This window comes from Sinocyclocheilus anshuiensis, unplaced genomic scaffold (genome assembly GCF_001515605.1).
Source record: "Sinocyclocheilus anshuiensis isolate Anshui unplaced genomic scaffold, SAMN03320099.WGS_v1.1 scaffold805, whole genome shotgun sequence".
NCBI lineage: Eukaryota > Metazoa > Chordata > Actinopteri > Cypriniformes > Cyprinidae > Sinocyclocheilus > Sinocyclocheilus anshuiensis.
Window position 1 is genome coordinate 18,810 of NW_015540884.1, and position 5,263 is coordinate 24,072.

Genomic DNA, 5,263 nt, shown 5'->3' on the forward strand with positions numbered 1-5,263 from the left:
TATATATATATATATATATATATATATAAGAGATTAAATTAATGATCATCACAATTAAATAAATAATGCTGATAACAAAATAATACTGAATAATTGAGACAATTATTTTGTGTTATTTAATTTGTCATTAAGGAGTCATTCTATAATTAGGGGTACATGTCATGTCCATGGACTCTATTAGCAATTTTACACATTTTTCACTAACTTTTCACTTCAAACAATGATCACTTTTATATCAGGGGACATTTCGAATTCATTTAATACAAAAATCCAACAGATATCCATCTTTTATCTTGCAAAAATGGCATATTCTATACTGGAATTTGCTGTTTTTGTGCTGTCCGATTTGGTAAATGTGAGGTTTTGCTCTTCAGATTAGCTCTAAAATGCATGTTTCTGTATATATTTCTTATAAATATTTGTCCAAAATAATCATTAAATTATGAGAAAGGTGTTTTAAAAAATATTTTGCTCATGCATCTACATTAAATCATCCATTTTGTGTATGTCCGAAAAAATCAGTGTCAACTGTGTTACTCCCTATAAAACCCCCTATAAATCAGCAATGGTTTGTTCCAAAGTCACATGTCCAACACCACGTGATGTATTTTCCTTTTTTTGAGGGAAATTTGAAGACGGTGTGGAAAGTCATAACTTCTTTTCAATATTTTATCTAGATTATTGTCTGCACATAGAGTAGACTACTTGACCGTCAACTGTGTTATCAACATGTTCTGGTGAACTTACTACCTAACTACCTAACTTAACCCCTACTAACTATTCCAAGGTCAGCAGTTTGCACAAGGCCCTAAAATGGCTGAAATGTCAACTGTGTTACCCGTCAACTGTGTTACCCATCAACTGTAACACAGTTGACAAGGAATAACATGGTTGACAATGTTGGCAATTCAGTGTCAATTTATGCTCCCACTGAGTGTTGTTGATAAAAATAAATGTTTACACACTATTTTCATTACACAGAAATTACATAGGAATTGCCTAAAACCATGGAAAACAATGGATAAACTTAACTGATCCAATCATGGCCACACTTTCTATGAACTCCGTATCCATAATATTATATACACATTATATTCACATTTGTCAAGGGTTAAAAAGCATTCAGAATTCCTCATGATTGACATAAACCTATATAATATTATAGATTTGGCATATATCTATTTCTGCTTAGTCATGACTGATAAAGTGTTATGATGTTACTGTATAAGTCCTTACAACTTGAAGTGTCATGATGCATTATAAAACTTAATTTACTTTTATAATAATATAATATATTCATTAACGTTATAATATATATTATTATAATGTGTGTGTTTAAAACGCTTTATGGATACTAAGTTCATTCTTACCTGTCAACTGTGTTACTTTGTCAACTGTGTTATGTGTGGTTTTTATGTTATAAATCTTTTCAAACTAATCTGTCAGAAAAAAAGATGGGGATATCTCTGGGGATGGATGACTTTGGTAAGGATGGTGAATAAGACTAAATTCAGCATACTGTGGATTTATGTTGAAGAAAAGTTTCATCCTTCATGATAGCGTCCCCATTATGAAGCCCCAAATTCATATTTTCAAATCAGTTAGACAAATATTATTAAAATATTATGTTAAATATTAACATATTTAAATAGTCATTAGAGCTTAAACCTGCCAAACAATTAATTAAGCAAATTAAGGGGATATATTATTCAACCACCTAAATGGGGGGTGCCCTTTTTCAGTTTCAGCACATGTCCCTCAAAAGGTCTGTGCACAGCCCTGCCTCTGGCTGGCACCCCTGCACTGCAGAGGATTCATTGGTGAGCAAGTTATGTAATGCTAAATTTCTCCAAATCTGTTCTGATCCATATCCTGAGGGAAAGTAAATTTTCAGCAAATGTTCATTTTGGGGTTCTTTTAAGATCCTACATGTTCCGTGTTTTGTTGTACAGATTGACCACTAGGGGGAAGCGCTTCATCATTAAACCCTTTCTGCCCTTGATTCCAAGATATTAGCAGTTGCAGGATTGTAGAATTCCCAAATTGACAGTTTGTTGGGGATTTTTAGCCACATTTGCTTTAATAATAAAAAAAAAAAAAACAGCAAAATGTATGTTTTCATTAGTGAACAAATGCCACATAGTGACTTTTCCCCTCATACTAACTGTAAATGATCTGTGGGATGGGCAAATATGCATACTATCATGAAATGGGCATCTAAATCTTTGTTAAATCACCATCATCTTGTTTAAATACCAAGCGATTCATTGTTATTTGTGTGTCTTACTCACAGTTGGGTAATGCGGTGCTTCATACGTGTCACTGTGTCCCTCCTTTTTCACAAGTTCATTTCATCAGTTTGCTAGAAAGTGTGTAGTGATTTTAATGTGTGAATCACCATGGTAACTGAACCAAGTTATGTATCATGCATTTACAAGTGACTGTTTATCGATAAAAGTTGAATAGGCTTTTAGTAAAAATGACCTTGCAGTTCTGGGACAGAGTCCAAAATGGAACTGGAATAAAGAAACAAAGTCTTCTAAAGGTTTCTCTCTTTGCCAAATGAAAGATATTGCACTGACCTTCCATCGAATAATGGTACGAGCAACTAAAACAAGCCTGAATTTACAGGAAGACATTCTCTCTATGGCTGCTATTCAAGCAGGAGTTAAATGCATTGATGCGTATCAAATAAAGGATGATCTAATCGGGTCTTCAGTTTCTGACACTGTTCATTGTGCTGCCAGTTTTATAATGGCTCTAAGCCCGGTGGCTTTGGCATAATTACAATAATTGGTGAATCATTTTTAGGTATGCTAAGAATTATACTAGATCATGTTAGATGTTTACACCCCTCTGATGGTTCACGCAGACTGAATGTTTTTCATCAGCTGAAGATGTGATGAGACGAGCCCTCAGCCTTTCAGAGGTATGACTGCATTAGCTTCAGTGAATGCACTCGTCTCCTGTTTCTAATGTAACAGCCCATTCTTCCTCTTTCCTCCTCCAACTGCCTCATAATTACAATCTTACTCATAGTTTTTTCCTCCCACACAAAAAAAACAAGTGATTTTTCCTTTTCCTAGTTATTGTTTTTTTAATAATGCATTTTTTCTTTCTTTTTATTTTTTTTATAAAAATGTCATGTCACCCTCACAAAGCTATACCTTAAATGAAACTTTTGACAATATTTACTTTAGTGTTATTTTCGTATCATTGAGATACTATTGTAGTTTTAGTAGTATATAAATATGTATTTCATAGATAATATTTTGAATTCATTTTTATTTTGTTAATTTCTTAAATTATTTAGTTATTTTTGTTTTTAGTTTTTATAATTGTTAATTTAAGTTTTGGCAATTTTTGTGTTTTGCCATTTTTATTAGTAACCGTTTTTATGTCTATATATTTTTATACATTTTTTATTTAAGTTTTAGTTTAAGTTATTTTAATAAAATGAGAAAATGTTGGTTAGACAACTAGCTAAATTAAAATACTTTTCATAATTATTTTATTTCAGTTAATGTTTATTTTATTTCAAGCAACAAAAAAAAAGTCCCCCCCCCATAATTTTAGCTTGTTTATTTATAATAATCCTGATTTACTCACCGTCATATCTCATATCATTCCAAACCTTTATGTTGAACACAAAAGAGATGCATTCATTCATTCATTTGTTCGTTCATTCATTTGTTCATTCATTCCATACAATGAAAGTCAAAAGACTTCCAGTCTTGATTTGGACCCCACTGACTTTCATTGCAAGAACAAAACAGTTTAAACATTCTTCAGAATATTTTATTCTCACAGAATAAAGAAAGCCATACATGTTTGGAATACAGTAAAGGTGAGTAAACGATGTCAGAGTTTTTTTTTTAAATGTTTATTTCTTTATTTTTTGGCAAACTATCCCCCTTTGAACCCCCTGTATGGTTGTTAACCTGTTAAAATAAATAATTATATAGTGCTAAACCATTGAATGTCCCACACAAATACATTTTACAAGGGCTCAAGTTGAAAGTCAGCACAGAATGGGATCAAAGGATGCAAAATGTCATGAATTATTAATATGGATTCCTCCTGAAACTGCATTTGAATGTCCAGTGCTAATGCATAAGCATACTAAAACCCTCGCGTGAGGGCTTTGTTTCATTGTGCACTGCTAAGTTGCAGAGGTTAAAATGATAGTAATTTTTACAAAAGAAAGAAAAAATGTAGCATCTCAAGCTCCTAAACACTTTCTAAAGTGGATTGATCCATGCAGCAGACCCCTCTGCCCCTTCTCATCTCTGATGTGATATGCGGCTATCAATACACACATCTCTCATCTTCAGTTTCTCATAGAACTGCTGGGACGCGGCCATTCCAGTTCTCCAGTGACACGATGATACCCATATCGAATTTGTCCTGCACGTCTCTGCTAATGGTATCGACATCGGGGTGAGAAAGGGAATCTGAATGAAGAATAGGCCCTGGCAGCTCTGTACAGAAAATGGACCATGAATTAGACTCAACTGGGACATAAAAAAAAACAGACCTCAAATGTACTGGAGGACACTTCTCCCACTCTTCTCCCAATTACCATTATAATATGTCAATAATCAACCAAATTCCAATCTCGCAAATAATGCACAGAGAGCAGAATTAGGATTAAATCCATTAATTATCAAAACACAAAATGCATCATACCAGCCTTTTGCAATACCACAATGGACAGACACAGGAGACGCAAGAAAAAAAGTGTCCACACTGAAGTCAAGAGCTGTGTTTGTTTGCAGAATGCATGAAAAAGATGCAAAAAACAAACAAACAAAAAAACAATTGCATGTAAAACAATGAAACCCCTCTTCTGATGAAGAAAATACAAAGATTGTGTGTCTTTGCCTTTATCACTAAACTTTTGCCCATAATTTTGCTATTGCTCCAACTTGATGCATTTATACTTATATTTAATATTTTATTTTTGATATAATATATTATAATTAAATATTAATGATTAATTATTGTTACTTTTAGTTTTTAGACGTGTTTGCTACTTTTACTTTCCTTAATTGTTACTTAATATTATTATGTTAACTATTATAACTATTATTTGAAGTACATGTATTTATTTATTTTATCACTTGGAAGTACATATTTATTCATTTAATTGTATTTTTTTTTATTTTATTTACATTTGGAAGTACATTTATCTGTAAACCTGAACTGAAATGTATATCAATAGGCAAACGCATGTTTACTCAACAGGTGGGACTTCAATAGT